This window comes from Pinus tabuliformis, chromosome 1_1 (genome assembly GCF_031772625.1).
Source record: "Pinus tabuliformis cultivar Carrire ecotype Pingquan chromosome 1_1, CPIR1, whole genome shotgun sequence".
Lineage (NCBI taxonomy): Eukaryota > Viridiplantae > Streptophyta > Pinopsida > Pinales > Pinaceae > Pinus > Pinus tabuliformis.
This window is the reverse complement of record NC_142297.1, coordinates 257,161,495-257,182,149: the sequence shown is the minus strand read 5'-3', so window position 1 is coordinate 257,182,149 and position 20,655 is coordinate 257,161,495.

The following is a 20,655-nucleotide window of genomic DNA, read 5'->3' as shown; positions in this document are numbered from 1 at the left end:
GGTATAAGTATATATGAAAAGAGTTAAAATTAATGGAGAAAGTTTGTTTCACGGTTGTGTGTTTTAGTTTAGACTTAGTTTATATTTTTTAGAAGATAGTTTTGATCTCCCTAAATTTAATGTAAACTTCTATATTTTTGATTGGATGGTATATAGAGAATCGCTGCTTGGGGAGTCTCCAGGTGTAGCTTGCTCACATGTGAGCTACCAGCTTCAGTTTGTAAGTTTCATTCTAGTTTGTCTTTCCATTTTTTAACATCATATCAGAGACTTGGTGGCTAGATTGAGAGTCTTGGTGGTTGAGTTGGGTTGGTGGTGAGCCTTTGTGGCTGAGATCCCTTGTGGCTGAGATTGGATAGCATGTAAGCCTTGGCTCGTAGAACTATTTTTGTGACAAAGCACTGATATTTTGAGTAACACTAATTAGCGCGACCTTGACAAGGAGAAGTTGTGCTGATCAATACTAGTCGTACACAGTGAAAGGGTGTTGATCAACGCTGGTGGCCAGAGACTAGTTGTACCTGTGTTGGTGATCTTGTCTGACGTTTTTTTAAGGCCATTTGTCTGGAGTTGGATTTGTAACACCGAGATCTGTTGTTGTTGGAGGATCTCGAGTTTGATCCACAGATCTGTTGTTGGCGGTTTAGGATTGATTCCGCAGATCGGCTATTGAATGATATGAAGTTCGATTTGTAGATTGACTGTTGGAGGGTCTGGAGTTAAATCTATAGATCGATTGGTGGAGAATCTAGTGTTGGATCCGTAGATGAGTTGCTCGATTACTGGATCTGTAGATTTGACTAATGGATTTGTTATTGGAGTCATGGTTCTCTGAGAATGAATAATCACATTGTAGAGACATACTTTAATGAGAGCAATAAACTTGATGGGTCAAATTATGCCAACTAGAAGTTCAAGTTGCAAACATTGCTCGAGGATTTGAGTGCATGGACAATTGCAAACGAAGATGAAGCAAAGTCGACTGTAGTTGGTGGTGCCACAACTGCATCAGTTCAAGATTGGAAAAAGAGCGAAAATAAAGTGAAGGTGTTATTGAAAATGTTGGTAAAAGACAACATAATCCCTCATATTTGAGAATGAAGAACTGATAATGACATTTGGGTGACACTCAATGATTTGTATGAAAAAAAATACAAATCGTCTATTGTTTCTGAAGAGTAAGATTTTCTCCATTAGAATGTAGGAGAATGAACCCATTGCTACATTCATCTCACGGATTAAAGAACTGAGACACAAGTTGGGTGAAATAGGGAAAATATATCCAACTTAGATCTCGTCATGCTTACCTTAAATGGCATGACAAAGGATTATCAAATGCTCATTACAGAGCTTGCGGCGAGGGAGAAAGCTCCCACCTTTGAAGAGTTGACATGGATTTTGACGCAGGAAGAAGAAAGGCGTATGAATCTGAAGTCGCAGAATGCATATCTCGCATTGGTGGGGGAAACCAGGAGGAGGACATAAAAGCGGTTGTCCACCCCAGAAAAATCCATTTCAAGGTATGTCATTGGCTAAAAATGATTCAATAATTAAGTGTTTTTATTATGGCATAACTAATCATATTGCTAGAAATTGTTATAAAAAGGCGATTGATGAAACTAGATATAGACACAAGAGGCGTATAGGGCATTTTGCTGGAGAAGATCAAAATCATGATCTTAAATTATTTGTGTTTGATGCTACTCTTTTTTCTGAGACCGATGAGGCTGAAACTTGGTTTGTGTACTCTAAGCATCCACTCATATGATAGGTAATAATCACTGGTATGAAAATTTTAAGGAGAACAACAACGTTGCTAACATCTACCTTAGGGATGACAGAGCATATCAGATTAAAGGGTATGGAGATACTCCTGTGATATTGACTAATGGTATTATCAGGCACATTGAGAAATTCATGTATGTAGCTGGTATTAAAAAGAATTTGATCTTTGTCTCCATGATTGCAGGTCAAAATTTAAAGGTAGAATTTTTCAAAACTTATTTTGCTATAAAGGATTTGCTAGATAATCAGAGGTTGGTCGCATAAGGAGCACAAGTTGGAGGCCTATATAAGTTGAATGTTACAAGAATGCCACATCAAGCTTTAACTTCAACGACTATGACAACAAAGAATCTTTGGCATTAAAGTTTTGTTCACATCAAGCTTCATGACTTATTGTTGCTATATAAATAATATATGGTTGATGGAATTACTATTTTAAGAAATGAACATAATGATTGTGAAGGTTGTGCACTTGGAAAAATGCATAGTGATGAATTCCCTTCTAGCTTAAATTGGAGTAAGAAAGATATACTTCAACTTGTGCATACTGATATTTGTGGACCTATGCAGACAAGGTCCTTAGGTGGAGCTTATTATTTTTTTCTATTTATTGATGACTGCACAAGATGTACCTGGGCATACTTTCTTAGAAGGAAAAGTGATGATTTCGAGTATTTTAAGGATTTTAGAAATATGGTTGAAAACGAGACACGGAAAGTCATCAAAATTCTCTGCTCAGATCAAGGGGGAGAATATTGGAAAATTCATCAAATATTGCAGAGATCATGGTATACTATAGTAGTTTATAGTACCCCACACTCACAAAAAAATGCGGTTGCAGAGAGAAAGAACAAAACACTGGTGGAGTGTGCATGCAACATGATGAAAGGTAAGAACCTATCTAATGGTTTTTGGGCATAAGTTATTAGTATTGCAATTTACTTAAAGAACAGAAGTCCCACTAGGTGTCTTGATCTCAAGACTCGATTTGAGGCTTTGTATGGTATTGAACTTGCAGTGCATCACTTCAAAGTATTTGGTTCTAAAGCTTTTGAACACATTTCTAAGAAAGATAGGAAGAAATTGGATGCTAAAGCCATAAAAATGCATATTTTTAGGGTATTGTTCTAATTTCAAAGCATATAGGATGTTTAATCCATCTACTCACAAGGTATTTGCGAGTAGAGATGTTATATTCCATGAACATGTTGATAAAGGGAATAAGGATAAAAGTTATGAGGTGTGCCACATGCCTTTACTGATTGATGAAAATAAAGATGAAGCCAAAGATAGTCATTTACAGTAGCAGCAACAGCAGAAAGAGGAACCTAGCACTGTGGATACATTCAGTAGTCAAAGTCCATTCAGAGGAGAGCAAGAAATCACACGAGACAAAATTGAAGCAAGCCCACTACCGAGGAGATCCGGATGAAAAACTCACTTACCTAAAAGGTACAAAGATTATGCTCTTATGACTAGTATTTTAAATGTTGTTGAGCCCATGAATTATAATGAAGCAAATCAGTATGATGAATGGAGGTCAACTATGAAAGAAGAGTATGAGTCCATAATTAAAAATAAAACTTGGGAATTAGTTGAACTGCCAAAAGGAAAAGAGCCCATAGGTTGTAAATGGCTATATAAACCTAAGTTCAAAGCCGATGGTAGTGTAGACAAGTATAAATCTAGGTTGGTGGTTAAAGGGTACTCACAGAAACAAGGGATTGATTATGAGGAGACTTTTGATCATGTAGATAATTTAAATACTGTTAGGATGTTAATAGCTTTAGCTACGAAGCACCATTAGGGCTTACACCAGCTAGATGTGAAATTTGCTTTTCTAAATGGGGAATTGAAGGAAGAAGTATGTTTAACACAACCACAGGGGTTTATTAAAAAGGCGAAGGAACATTTGGTCTGTAAATAAAAGAAGCCATTGCATGGATTGAAACAAGCTCCCAGATCTTGGTATGAAAAAATAGACTCTTTCTTCTTACAACATGGTTATAAGAGAAGTAAAAATGATCTAAATATGTATACCAGATTTGATTCAAAAGGGAATATTATGTTGATTTCCTTATATGATGATGATTTGATTGTCACCAGAAATTATGATGAATTGGTTGAAGAAATTAAAGTGCGGATGTCACATGTATTTGAAATGAAGGACCTCAAGGAATTGCATTATTGTTTGGGTTTTGAATTCTGGAGGAACTCTGGCCAGACTTTTGTTACTCAAGGAAAGTATGTCAGGGAATTGTTGAAGAAATTTATAATGGATCAGTGTAAATATGCTTCAGTACTTATACAACAGAATGTTAAAAATTAGTATCTACATCGACCCTAGTGTTCCTAGATTGGAGTAAGGAATTTCATGTTCATCTAGATACATAAACAATATCACTAGACATATAAGAGACGTTGAGATAGACCACATGATTTTTTTTTTGGACAAAAAAATTTCTATAGTGGAGAGGAACTATACCACCATAAAGCACAAGGGTTTTGAAATGGTTTATACACTGCAAATGTTTAGACATTATCTTTTGGGTTAACATTCAAGCTACATAAAGACCAATCTCCATTATGATACCTTTTCAACAAGATAGTGTTGAGGGGTAGGATATGCATATGGATGTTGTAGTTTCAAGAATATGATTTTGAGGTAATTAAAAAACCATGTAATCCAAATGTATGGTCTAATCATTTGTCACAGATCAACTCTTGCAAGGAGGTAGGAAATGACAATGATGGATTACTAGACACACAATTATTTCATTTGGATATGATAGACGATTACTTTTCCTATATCATCCAGTTTATTACGATAGGTATGATACCGCAGGAATACATAGTGGCACCTAGTTAGTAGTTAGTATTCAAGGTTACAGATTATCAACTCATCACATGATGTTTCTACGAATTGGGCATAGATGGAACACTCTTATGATGTGCATTGGAGCCCAAGATACCCACTATACTAATAGAGTCACATGAAAGAGTGATTGGAGGGTATTACACAAGAAAAGTGACCACGAAAACGATCTTTCTTTTGGGTCTATGGTGGTCAATTATGCACTGTGATGCAAAGGGATTTTGTTGCAACAATGATGTGTCCCAAAGAGTGGGTAAATTTTGATGAAGAGATGGGATGTTTCTCCAACTACAATTGAATCTATATCCATTCAATAAGTGGGTCATCGACTTTATTGGACCAATCAATCCACTAGCGAAGAGGAGTGAATCATGATACGTTATCATCACAACAAATTATCTAACCAGATGGGCCAAAGTAGCACTAGAAGTATGTTACACTCTCTTTATTGATTAGTAGGTCTTGGTTACAAATAATAAATCCTTATGTAGGTCTTGTTCAATAACAATGGTTTTTTTGTTCAAGTCAAGTAGGAATAGATAGTAGGAAGAACTAGAGGCTAACTATATCTAGCCTTTCAGACTTTAGAATCACTAATATAGAATTCCTATGATTGTTGTGCCTGGCCTTATGCCTTGGATAATAATTACTATTCGAACCTATAACTATACCTCAACACTGAACCTCATACTATACAAGGGATCTATAACCACTTTTCACTGAGGAATAAAAGGCCTTACTAACTTACTTACTGAATAATATTACTAGCCTCATAAAACTAGCAGCAAGGAATCACGTGAGAAAGAATAGCTACTCTTGGACCAACCACCACATGAATGTGGGTTAAGGAAATCTCCATGTGTTTGTATTCCATGTACGAGTGCCTCATGTACAATCGGTGGGAACTAGTGGTTATTTGGGAGCTTACCTAATTGGCTCACATTGGCTTGGGGAGAGGGACATGAAATTACCACAATTCAGAATCTCCACTCTTCACATCTTACCTTTGTTACTTAGCCTTATGAAATAGAATCATGTGCCATCAATATCCACATGACGTTCACTGTGCAAGCAAAGTACCAACGATGCATCATACTCATTCCCTACCCATAATATAACTTCTTTCCCTCCCTGTCATACTTATTACCCTACGTTATAAGATAGGAATAATGCTAGAGGAAATGACAGTGATCATTCATTTATGAACCCACTTCTTTAATTGAAAGTCACTTAGGGGTGTTATGCATCTCATAGGTTAGTCCTTGTCTACACTTGTAATGGCTTCGATTGGACCCTATGATTTGCTAGCACCCACCCTAGAAGCAAGGAGTTTTGGAAACATGTATGATCTCTTACACTTGGCCTACCCTTAGGATTCATTAAGCTAAGCATAAGGGTAGAGCAGCCTCGATTCATTAAGCACATAAGGGTATCAGTTAGACAACAAGATCAAGGGTTATCAGTTAGATAAAGTGGCCTAACCTATATTATATAGAGTTTTCCTGAGATGGAGGGTTACTAAGTCTTCAGATTAGGAGGGCTAGTAGAGGAAGGGATAGAAAGTATCAATATGAAAATATAGGGCTTCTAGAGGAAGAAGAGATAGTAAGTATGAATATGAATAGGGCTAGTCATTAGCAGCTAGTCACTATTTAGATTAAGTAAGATGAAGAGTGCTAGGAAGTATTCTAGCTAGTCAGTATTAGATTGACAAAGACAGCTAGTCAGTATTAGATTGAAAGAGATATTTATACACTTTTTATTTATCTTTACACTTTGTATTAACATGAGAGATCTTTATACTTGTTGGGTCGGTGGTAGCGAATGCAATGTTTCCCCGGGGAGGCGCACCTCCCTCGAGTCAGGTTATTTCGCATCTTGTCCTTTCCCGCTACTTTGACTTATAATCCTAGCTAAACACTCTGAATGAACAATGAGATATTCATTAGAAACTTACTACTCTTCATTAGCTACTCACAAGAATTGAAACACTCATTGAAGTGACACGAGTGCATCATATATAAGAAACTATACAAATATTCTCTCGGGGATGGTTATGTGTGTTGATTGTTACACTAAGTGACGGACTCATATAGATAAAATGTACAATGTTCTTACCAACGATGAACGCAACCAACCGAACGATAGGGATTGTTGCTAGTTGGTTCCTTGACTTAAAAATTCATTCTTCTTGGCGATTGGTTCATTTAACGATACTTGCATCTTGACTTTATAATCTTGACTTCCATCATTGTCTTTATGGATTGCTCTATATAAGTTTCTTATCAAAATGAATCTCACTTTCATTTTACTTATTGGGTGGGGGGGCCTTTGTTGGATTCACTTAATGTACGTTGGCATTTTCATGACTTGCTGAAACCTTCCCTCCCCCGGTCATCTCATTGGGCATGTTTACATACTCCACTCTGTCATTGATACACTATGAATTGGCTTTGGGAATGAATGCCACTAGGGAATTCATTGGCTTTGGGAACATTAATGGGTGGGAGAAACGACGAGTGGGAACATAAATTGGAACTATGGGAACAATGGGAACTTGTATTCTTATTAGGTAGAACAACTACCAAGACTTTGGATTTAGACACTACAACCCAGAGGAGCCATGGTGGGACTTCCTGAATAATATTCTTTTATAGACAAACAGATAGATATCAGATTAGATAGAAGAGAGAAGCCCAATTATATATATTGATACGCAAGGAACCATGATGGAACCATGTTGAGTTACTTTACATAAAGCTTGAACCACCAACCCTCAGAAATAAAGAGCCGTGTATGAGCTTACCTTTTAGATTGGATTTTGAGATAGATAGCATTTGAATTGGAATATAACTAGAGCTTAGACAAGTATAGGTCTTTTCCTCAATGAACTAGTGGTCTTGTCGAATTACTACAAGAACCTAGCCATGAATTATCTTGTCACAACAGGAGCAACAACTAGAAGAAATCATATCATCATTAATAACTGTCATACATATTATTGCAGGAGACAGAAAGTGCCATACATATTATTGCAGGAGACAGGAAGTCAGGCACCAACCATCAACCAGGGGAGGGAGCTTTTGAACTCTTTCATGAACCTCCACATGAATGGAGGCTGAACTCAACTAGTGGCCAACTATACCAACAAGATCAGAACGTAAGGGGCTTTCCTAATGATAGCACCTTATTACCCTCTCCACGGAATATAGATAGTACCACTCAGCAAATCTATCAACTGTTATTTATGTTATAACTATTAACTCCTATTTCTTCAATTACAATGAACTGCTCTTTATTAGTTGTGATCAATCGGCTAACCAACCGATGTTATGAGGATCTACTCCGATCAAGGGCATCCCTAATCAATACTACACTAGCCACTCTTCATGATATCACAAACAATAGGACCCTCATATCTTCTCATTAATGATACAAGAAGACTAGAACAACTAAAGCATGAGAGAGACCAATCACAGGAGCAGAAGGTTTGAAGGAAAATGGCTTCAACGATAACCAAATCTTCTTACATGAAGCAACAAAATGGGATTTTGAAATTTTTTGCTAACACAAACTATTTATCCTCTAAAGGCCTCACTACAACCAATGCGGTAGATAAGGACATTTAGATCCTCTTTGACCTTTCACCATCGAACCAAAGATCAGGCTTGGTTCAGAAGCTATTTCACTAGTCAAACCCGGTGAGGGTACCGTGGGAAAAGGTGTCAGCGAGGATGTTGATTCCACTTCCTAACCTATTGATATGATAATGCCTCATCCCAACCAAGGCATAGAGGAGAGACCAGTGGATGAACATGGAATCATTAGACCAATATAAATAGACTTACTATATCGAAATTGACTCTCCAATTGACCAGACAAAAAGCAACTAGCAGACAAGCATCATTACTCATTGAAGTGAAAAGGATGGGAAGTGGATTTCATAGACTAGTGATTAGGAGGGAATCAATATGTTCGACTAATGATGGGCTTCAGATGTTCATTGAAAGATTTCCTCTCTCTCTCTCTCTTGTAATAACTTTCCTAATGTCATACCCTTTACACTTGATCCTTATCAAACTAATGGTTACGAGCTACCGTTCACCTTTGATATTGATTGTTGCTATGTTTCCTTGTATCTTTCACCTTTAGTCACCTTCACAAAATCTTATAATACAATGCATATGAGCGGTGAGATAAGAAATATGACTATGATTGGTATTTACCTACCTTAATATCTCTATCTTATAAAGGAATTATTCTCTTTAAGCTTTCTACCAGGCGAATAGGATATTCTGTCGAAGTTGAGAAGGGAGACAAAGACAACCTTTTCTGTTTTATCGACCAGACTAACCTTTTATTCTATTTTTTCTTATGTTTACTCCTTATGTTCTGTGATTGATCACTGCCTATGGATTTGATAAGATGATTGCTTAGTATAAGGTGGTAGAAGGTGGTAACCATGAATAGGTTCTTCCATAGCTTGTATTGTGCTCCCTGCCTTTGCTACTTTCTTTTTTGTTGTGGAATGCTACTTCCTTTACCTGTTGTTGCTTATGTCTTTGGGTATTCAACATAGGCTGCTAGTGGGATCAGAAGGTCGTTAACAACATATTTTTCCTTGAGATATTGAAAGACAAAATCAAAATGATACGAGTATGAGATTTTATTTAGATTACTTTCCCCTTCAATCGCTAGGGAGGCTCGGGGAGGTACAATCTGTTTTATAAATCTATCTCTTTGTTCTCAATCTATCTATTGATTCTTATACTTACAATTTCATGTGATTTTCATATTTAACTTAAAATGCAGTGCATCATTAGATAAGCATGTTTTGACATTATCATAATAAAGCTGGATGTGCATTGATGTGTTATTTATGCTCAGGGCTCAACCAATGAAAGATTGTGATAGATACTTGTCAGAAATTTCGGTGTGGAGAGCGCTACTATATTTTTGTCTAAAAATGTTGTTACTCACTTTGGATGCCTCAAAATTTTGATGAGTGACCAGGGAAGGAATTTATGCAAATAGATAATCGAAGCTATGATAGAAGAGCTTCATATGAAACATGAAAAGAGAACACACTATCATCCACATGCAAATAACGTTGTTGAGGCCTTTAACAAAATTTTGGAAACCACATTAAAAAAGGTTTGTAAAGTGAACATAGATGACTAGGAATTATGAATTCCTATAGCTTTATGGGCTTACCAGAGCGCGTTGAATAATCTCACAAGTCAGATACCTTTCTCGATGGTTTATGGATAGGAAATGGTAAAGTTGATGGAGAGCATAGTCTCTAGTCTTTGCATTGCTATAGCGATAGGACTATCAAATTCCGTCAAAGTCAAGTGAAGAATGGAGGAGATATTATAGTTGTAAGAGGATTAATTTATGGTAGGATTACACTGGAATGTGAAAAAATATACAGAAAATAAATGGCACGATCGCCATATTAGGCAAAAGCAACTATAAGTTGGTGATCTTATTTAGATGTATGACAACAATTTTTTTAAGCACCTTGGGAGTTCTATCTGTAGTTCCCTATGTTATTTGTTATGTCACAGAATAAGGGATAGTTTGATTGGAAACGTTAAATAGAGAGCCTCTTGGTGGACTTGCTAATGGGACTAGGTTGAAGTCATACAAGGACAATCACTCCTTGACCAAAGGGTGAATTGTCTATAAAAAAGGGCTTTGTTTTATAATGTTAGTTGTGTCCAAAAACATGTACCACATATGGGAGACAACATGAAGCAGTGTGTCAGACCTGGAAAGGTAAATCCTTCTTGGCATAGTAAATGGTTGGTAGACCATGTATTGGAGCACAACACAATTAGGTGAACTAGAAGACGAAGGAGTCCACGGTAATGATGATGCTATAGTAATGGATTATAGTTGGCAGTTGGTGATGGTAATGGAGAATGGAATAGTGTAGAATAAGGAATCGACAAAAAACATGTGAAATCCAAGTGGACTAGACATTGTGGAGCTCAATGTCGAAAAATGTTGTAAAGTTAATTAAAGCAAAATCTGCTCTAGATTAGTGGATATGTCAAAAATTTTGTTGACATGACTCCTAACCTAGAGAGAATAAGAAATGACATTCTTTCTTGAAGATCCAAACCATTTTAAATTTGGTGAATTTTTGGCGGGGTAAGGCCATGAATGCATGTCAGTTAATGCACCTAGATATGTGCACTAGGTATGTAAGTCATCTGTATTTTTTTAATTTCACTTTCATACATTTTCCAAGTGTAAAGTTGATTTAAGAGAAAATATGCTAGCGAGTTCTAGAGACAAAGATTTAATTATAGAGCCAATTTCCTAATTTCAAATTATTTTCACCATGAAATTCTCGTCAGTTCTGAAGAAATAAAGGGCTAAGGGTGTTGGTAGTACATTAGTTCCACATATTGCAATCAATTCAAAAAATTATATGCCTAAGGAGCTAAAGTATCAGTTGGTTTTGTCCCCAATTTTAGAAGTAGTCATACGCAATGAGATATGCTAGGCATGGTTGACAACCTCAAGTACAATGACCACGATGTCTGGGATCTGAAGAAGTTCCTATGATTCACCCTAAAACAATATAGCCAGAGAATCAAACAATAGGGTCAACCAATGGAGGTCAAAGCGTAGACGCATGCCACTGGACTATAAAGTTCAAGGATTTTGAAGCTACTAAAAATTCCACATATCGGCTAGAGTCTGGGAGTGAACATTTGTGTCAAAATGCTATTGAGTTGCATGCATTGGAGTTTTTGTGACTTGAAAAGCCAGTAAAGATAAGCACCAAGGTAATTTCTAGAAAGTCAATGCTCCCATTAAATGGAAAGGACTCAAAGCCATTATTTGATAAAAATCATGAGATGACAGTGGAGAGAGAACTTGGGGCAAATATTCTATAGTGTGTGAGAAGCATGGAGTAGATATCTTTAAAATTGAATAAAATCACATGTGATTTCCACCATTTTGATGGAATGCAAGCTGCTAAGAAGGTGCAGAAAGGACTAGTGTCCAACAGGTGCAGTTGTATCTACTGCAAAGTGACATGTACAAGGGGTACAAATGAAATGGGATACATTCCCACATAACTAATTCACAAATGACTTTTTCATTGCATAGGATAAGAAAACTAAATTAGTTAAAAATGGAAACCAGGGAAAAATTCCACCTTGGGATAGCTTATTTGATGGAGATGATGATTGCATTAAATTTCTCTATTCAAGAGGACCAAAATTGATAAAAAGATCATCGAATTTGGAGAAGCAGAAGTGAATTTTTTAATTTATGCCCACACATGTGAAAATTGTTTAGGTCGGCCACATCAACATGTAGGCTCATGAAGCCCAATGGATGTGACTCTTCACCCTAAATGACTTATATAAATAAAAGTGACCTCTCACCTCATTTGGCATCATCATCACTCACACATTCTCTCTCCTTCTCTCATTGGTTTGTACAACTATTGGGCTCTTCTTTTCTCTCGTAGGTGTGGATCAAGAAGGATGAATTTCTGAAGAAAAAATATAGGGATGAAACTATGGAGTTGATTATATTTTGACTGGTGTTGACCAACGTTGACTTTGACCTTCTAAGAAGAGTTTGACTTTTATTTTTTTGGGTGATTATCTCTTTGGGAAGACCGCATATTTTGGCACATAAATCGAGGTTTTCTGGGCACTTTAACCGCAGACCAAAATTGCAAGTTGACCACAGATTTCAAGACAACAATTTAACTGAGGTTAACTATTCACTTTGTCACATTTTTAGGCTAACTTTGATCTCCTAATCAGGCTAAGTTTTGCTAGGGAAGACCAAGCTGTTTTGAGGACATTCTATTGTTGCTTTGACTAGCATTGACTTTCTAGTTAGGGCTTAAGTTTGACTGCAGAAATCGACCAGGTTGTTTTGAATTTGAATTGGGTAAGTAAATTTGAATTTTGACTCTCTCTCTCTCTCTCTACTAAAATTTTTGAGATAATAATAAGAATAATTGATCAAAGGGTTTTCCCCACATTGGGGGTTTCCCTTGGCATCCACAAAATCTGGTGTCCCCTTATCTTGCCTTTTCTTCTACATTTAGTTTCATGTTCTAGCTACTGTTATCGTCAATGTGATTAATGGTTAATATGATTTCTACTGGAAATATAAATTGGAAATTGTCATTGGGCTGCTAAAGGAACATTAAATTAATTGTGTTAAGTATATAACATACCATTGTTAGCTAAAATTAACAAACTTCCGCTACTTGTAGTTGTTGATCTTGATCACCCTTTTCAAGTGAAATTTTTTTAAGGATGTTAGTTTCCTTACTCTAGAAAAGCTAGACTTCATCAAACATAGGTTTTTCTCTTTATGGTATATCATGGATGAGAAGAAACAATAGTTTAACAATGTTGTTTTTATATGTGGAAAAAGAAATTGGTCGTTGTGATTAGGAAAGTATTGTCCATACTAGTATAAACTATGAACTCTTATGGATTAGTGGCATGATTCCATGCCATGCCGCACTTCATGTACATTCAAGCCAAAAATGACACAGACAAATGGTGGCTATAGTGTGGTTATAAGCTCAACAAGTCTATTGTGTCGTAGATTGTCAACAAGTGGTAGGAAGAATGTAGTGTATTGGTGTCTAATGTGTTGGTACTTGATACATCATCAACTATAAAGGATATTGCACCAAAGATAGAAACAAACCCTAAGATTGAGCTGCTAAATTAGAAGCAAGGAGGGTAGAATATGCCCTAAACAAAGATGCATCTGGAGCTCCCACAACAAGAACTAGAGAAGGAGAATCCTACCAAACCACCTTGAGACCTAGAGGAAGAAGAAAATATGCTAGAAAAAGAGAAGAGGCCATTAACAAGACAAAAAATTGGCATGAAGAAGAAGATGAAAACTAGTAAGTCAATAGGGATTAATCCCAGTCTGTCGAGAGAGGACTTGGAGAGACTGAGAACACAAATGAAGGAAGTGCTAAAATAGGGGACTACACGCTTTTTCACATCCATAGAGAAGGCGACCCAAGAGAAAAGGGATTTGCAATGCGGAACAAAATAATAATTAGAGTAGTTGTGTCTGATGATAAAGGCCTCTAAGGTAACAAATCATGCAACCAGTGTCCCAGAACCAGTGACAACATGAGAGGAAACCAACACACACCCTATGCTAGAGATCCAACAAGAACCATTACATCCCTCTATGAATTCCTTGAAGCCCCGCACATTAGTTGTTCCATTGATCACGACCCATTCTGCAAACATTGATCTATAACAATGTGTCGAAGTATTACCTTAGGTAGAATTTCCATAGTGATCAATGCCTATTTTACATTATTTCCAATATTCTATTTCTGAGGAGGATTAATTTTAAGCGCAAGAAGCCTCAATGGACTTAGTCTAGTTGACCTCATAACAACAAGATTTATAATATGTGTAGAACAACTTGGAGGAGGAAAGACACCAAGTAAAGGAAAGAGAATGGGTGGTTTGATAGGTTGTCAAAGTGACATACAATAAAATTCTCGATGCTCATATGGAGGTTTATGTTATTCCTAAAGAAAAACTATTAAATATATAACAATTTGTGGACTTCCTTCAAGTAATGGTGGAGGAGTTACAACTACAAATCAAGCTTGGCACCCCGCTAGAAGAAATTGACAGAAGGGAGAAAGGACAAACTACTTCCAAATCCTTTGAAAATGCATTTAACAAGGAATAAGAGTGTGTTAAACTGTATGAAACAAGTATAGATATCTGGAACAAGTTACCACACAATGTTGAGATCAAGTAAAATGGCTCAAATATTCAAACAATTGAGCAGCAGAGTGAAACCATACACAATAGTCTATTATACTTACTCGCTCCACAATGCTAACCAATAATACTTGAGAGTGTAGCCTTAGGAAAAAAAATCAATTAATGGAGAGTAGAGTAGAAATAGTTGGCACAGAAGGTTGAGAAATTGCATGACAAGGCTATGTATCTAGTTGATGTTCTTCTTGTGGAACAAAGCATAGTGCATGATCTTATTACCGACACCAAGCCACCACTCCCTGTTAGCCCAATGTCTACAAAAATTTCCACAAAACTCGTTGGAACTATGAAAAGAATCGAAGTCAACACACATAAGGCCAAGGAGTTATTTGAAACTTTGTGATGAAGGTTGTCAAATTCCTCCCTTTCCTCAATGCATAACAATGACAAAGTGGCTCGGGGGTGAGAAAAAAATAATGTTGGGCAGTTATTGGGATAAAGAAGGGATGAGGGGAAAATTAATTTTAATTATTTTTGAAGTATGGGAATAATTCATAGAAGGGGGTTGATACCACACATAGAATACTGCATATATAGTCGACATATTGCACATATGTGTGACAAAAGTCAAAGGTTACTACATGGCAACTAAAATAGTTCCTAGTGGATAGAGTATCTACCAACAATGCACGTTAGTTGGATATGGGATAAGGTGGTGATTTAGCTAGGTGTGGTGCAATAGATGGTTGAGATTTTGCATTTACAAGAAAAACTCATTTAGGTGAGATATCCCAGTGAGCTGGTAGGAGACTCCCCAAGTTGGATCTAAAAGACTTCCACTATGTAAAGGATTGTTGTTAATGATCAAGGGTTTAATGGTTTGCATGGTTAGATGTTGTTTAGTTGGTTGCTTATTGGTTGAAATATTTGACCTATTTTTCTCTATTCTATTTTGTATTTTCTGATAATATCTTTGTTATTATGATGGATTCTATGGAGTTAAGTGCTTTAATGCTCCAATATGTGAATATTGTTTAATTGAGATTGTATGACACTGGATAGTCGTATAATATTAATGCACTTCCTGAGTATTTTTTATCGTACACATGAAAATGATATATATTTTTCTATTTATTTGTTAATATAAATATGAGCTCTCTAAAAGTGTTGTCCGAGATCTAGGGTCTTTTTGTTTAATTACTTTGTGTCTATAATGAATTTTATGACTAGACTGCACATATGTGTGAAGTTTCTAGTTATTGTTTATGTAATTAGTAATATATTGGAATTAGTTGTCACTATATAACGAATGAACCATATCCCATCATTATATTTATGTCAAATCTAGTTATGCACATATACTATGAAGGCTTGTCAAGAAATGACTTTTCTATCTAAACAAAATATCATGTGTGATCCATCCTTGTTATAATTTATAGGAGTCTTTTATTACATGTGGTAAGAATTTACAAATGTATTCTTGTTCAATGGGATTATTTGTGACATATGGAAATGGCGGTATCCTTAGTCAAGTCATTTTGAGCTATAATTGTCTCATATTCATGTCTGCTTACATAACCTTCAACGGTTCTGCAAACCCATCAACATACCTCAGGTGAGACCTCACCCGCTTGTAGGTGTTGACAATGTCGATATATATGGGGGGGTTTTTCTTGCAAACTTCTAAACCTTGGGTCATTTCCCCATGTGCCAACAAATACATTTCCTTATGACCGAGTTGATTCAATCAAATATTTTCTTTGTATCCTTACAATTGTCCTAGGATTCAAGCATCAACCTTCTTCTTCCATTAGAAAAATAATTGAGTGATTAATTATGTAGGAGGAAGAAAGAGATAAGTTCAAGAAAAAAATTATATCTCACCAACTAATCTTGATAATATGGTTTGATAAACATAAAACTAGAGATATGCATTTCTACGTAAGTGATGTATTTATAAGAAAATATAGAATTAGTGAGAAAGAGGGAACACACATGAAATTTTATAACTTATGGATTTGTCCATACTTGATTCAGGAAAAAATAGGAGATGGGAAATATAGATTACAAATCCTGGGAAGTGAACTTGATTCCCTTCCTTCCAATGGCCATTTTGTAAAGTAGTTGTTGAATTTTATAACTTATGGCTTCATCCATATTTGGTTATGGAAAAAATAGGAGGTTATAGATATAGATTACAAATTCTATAAAGTGAACTTGTTTCCCTTCCTTTCAATGTCCGTGATGTAAAGTAGTAGTTCAACTAACTCCTTCCATGCACAATTTTGTGTAACGTTGTTACATTGTCTTTATTTTTGTTGCATTTTTTTTTTTCTTTCATTTGATTTTTTAATTAGTTTGTTGTAAATTTTAGTTTTTGTTGTTGAATTATTACTTACTTATTTTGAATTACTTAGGTGTAATTACATATTTTGAGATTAAAAAAAAAACTCCCTAATACATTCTAGAGGTGTTTAGTTTTAACATTTATGCATTAACCTAGCTAATTCTCATCTACACACCTCATGTTTTCCTCTATCAAATTAAAGTATGGCAATGGGAGATTGAGATAAGAGTTGGAAAGTGTTTATAGTATATTTTATGTGAAGCATTAAAAATATCAAGGTTTCTATTGGTGGAGGCTTTAATTATGCCAAACATGAAAAATCTCAAATAACTCATAGGGTTTAGGGAAATTACCTAAATAATAAGGTAAGTTGATGGATGCCTTTCTTTTGAAAGGGTAAGTTTAAAGCCTAAATAATTGATTCACTCCTTCGATTAAAGTTATCGTCCTCAAAAGTTAAATGGTTGTTTTACTTAAGTTTATTCTTGAAATAAAAAGTGCTAGTAATGACATAAATAAATAACAAATATTTCAAAAAGGAAATGAAAGAGAAGAAGAATGTATTAAACAAATAGGATCTTCATGAAGGAGTTCCTTTAGATATATTCACCATAGCTCTAGTTGTTCTTTGCTAGTGGAGCAAGCTCTATGATATTAGGGTGATTCTATCGAGGCTATGGGTTTTCACTAGCATGGAACAACACCAACATGATGTTATAATGACTTAAAGATATTAAGAAATTTCTTGAAATTGGAAGTTGGACATAAAAAAGTTCTTTTTAGAATTGAATGTCATTCATTGGAAGGAATTATTGTTTATATTTGGTGATGATTTAAATACCTGTGGTAGGAAAGAAAAACATTTCGAGGTTATGTCTAAGAGAATCTATTGAAATGTTGTGATTTTGTGTTAGGGTGTAAGATTTTATCTACTTGAACATATTTTTGTTTGTTTAAAGGTGTCTATTCAAAGATATTAGATACATTTAGTGAATCGACATTGTTTTGGTTCACAATACACCTTATTTTTTATCACACATTATAGTACACAATTTTCTTTTAATGTTCTTTTATCTTGAAATAAGTTATGAATCTTTATGTTAGATGGATTTTTACATACCATTTAGTGATCTAATGCATTTCATTTTCTTCTAAAAAAAATCCAAGTCATCTGGCCCTAAATAAACCAATTGTATACTGTTATCAAGTTGAAATCACTTTTATTAATAATAAATTTTAAAATTTGTGACAAGGTGAAATTGAAACAAAGGTTCCACAACAAAACAAAAGAAATACAAAAAACCATACTTCTCACGGACATCATTTAACAACCAATACTTTGCAATGATAAAATTTAAATTTATTAATAAACAATAAAATTGATATTGACATTGATGTTCACCCATTGATAATTACTTTCAATAAAGTTTAAATTTATACTAATATCCACCTATTACTGATCACTTTCCCATTAAAATATAAAGTCATGAAAAACCTCAATAATAAAGTGAAAGTTTACACCAATAAAACACCTAATATAAAGTGAAAGTTCACGCAAATAAGACATAGATAATAAAGTGAAAATTGACACCGATAATACACCATAATTGTTTTACTTTTATTCTTCAACCTATCAAAATGCCAACTATGGAAAACAAAATCTAATTAATGGTACTAGCCACTAATATCTCTATTTGGTTTATATGGAATTAAGTTTTAGAGATTTAAATGATCCAATCATGTTCAATTCAATTTGAGTAATCATGGCACAAGATGAAGTCATTTTTTTATAATGAAATGCTTTTTATTACGGGGTTAGTGAAGTCAGAAGGTTAGAAATTGAATGTTATGTATGATAATTATACTTCATGGGTGAAGATTGCAGCATTGTACGATAAAACTAAACTTTGAGTGGAAAGTGATAGTTGAAAATTGAGCCAAGTTCGCAATCCTATGAGTAGCCTCTATATTCAAGTCTAGGTTTCCTCCATGAAACATGTTTGAATTCCACCAAAGTTCACTACGCATGTATATTATTTCAGATAGGTTAAAAATTCTACAATTTTAAAGTTCAATGGAATGTGGCCATGCAACCTTGAATGGAGAAAGTTAAAAATTCGATGGAATGTGGCCATGCAACCTTGAATGGAGAAAGTTAAAAATAATCAATCTTCTTATGAAATAAATAAATGTTTATGATGAATTTTGGTTTTTTTTATTGTGAAGGACAGAGTTGTTTCACATTTTCTTACATTTCATTTAACTTATGAAATCTCTTCGCATGGAAAGCAACGGAAGGAACCGCGACAAAAAGGTTCTTGAAGCGCAATAATAATAAAAGTCAATCGCCACTCGAAATCGCTTGCACTGCAAGTAATAATACCGTACCTAAACGTACCAGTTATCTTTTATTTTTTAAGTAGTTTAAGGAGAGGAAGTATAGGAATTATTTGGATGGTAAAAAATGGTAGATATATTATGTTTTTATGATGGAAATAGATTCAGTACCATAAAAAATGTCTAAAACACTTAATATTATAAATTTTGACAAATTTTTCTTGGATTTAAAAAATTCCTATAATTTTTAAAATTACGATTTTTTTTTCACTTCTTCGCCTATTCAATTTATTTTATTATTTTAAACAGTTAAAAACTACCATACTGGGTATATATTTTGACCTCCACACACTAATACCATACTGGGTATATATTTTGACCTCCACAGACCTTAGTTTTCTCGAAGATTTTCAGCCGCCTTTGTTGAAGTGTCATTTTTATGATAAATTTATTTCTGGCAACCTTTCTCGAATGTTCATATCTCATTTTCAGCCGCTGGAAAATCACTCAAAATTAATTTTCTGCCCAACGACAAAATCCGGCAGTTTATAACGAATTACCGCCGGGCAGTGAAATATGAATCGCACCTGGCCTTATTCTTTTGTGTTAATTTGCTCACCGTTAAATGGCATCCGATAATTTATTTATTTATCTTCTAAAAGATAAATTTAAAAATGATAAGAAATTGTTAAAATTATAATTTTTATAATCTATAAAGTTCTGTTTTCAAATTTTATTTTTAAGATTCGTAATTATTTTAAATGAATTAAAATGATTAAAAAGCTTGAGAATAATAATTTAGTTTATTAAAATATAATTTGTTTTTTCCTAAATTTGATAGGATTATATTTTTATTTTGATGAGCAGAGCATAAAATTTAAACCTAAAGACGTTTAGATCACTAACACTTCCATTTGTACAGCCATTACCAATTAAACTATCCAAATAAACATCATTTCATTTATTAAAATATATATTTAACATAAAAAAATATATTTTTTATTTTCTTAATTTATATTATTATTTTGAATAATTTAAATTTCAATAAATATATATATATATATATTGAAAAACAGTTATTATATTTATTTTAATATAAATTTCATTAAATCGATCGTTTATAAAGTTTCTAAATTATGCAAAATATAACCTTACATAAAATAGCATTTTCTTACTTTTTAATTTTACAAATTTGTTTAACTAGTTTATCTTTAAGATTACTAAAAGGTTATTTTTAAATAAATTATCTTAAATGTTACATAAATTGGGTAAATTCTTTCAAATATAATTTTATAATATATATTTTAAATATTGAAAAAAAAAACTATTAATATATTATTTAATTGAATTGAATAGGGTTGAAAAGATAATAATTAATTATTCATATATATTTTTAATGTTTATATTAAATAAAATGTTTTTATATAAAAAACAATTAAAATTTTAATTTTTTAAGATGTTTTTTTTTTTTTTTTTTATTATTAGATAATGGGGTCTTGAGATTACTGATGTTACGATATAATTTTTATTTTTATTTTTAAGTT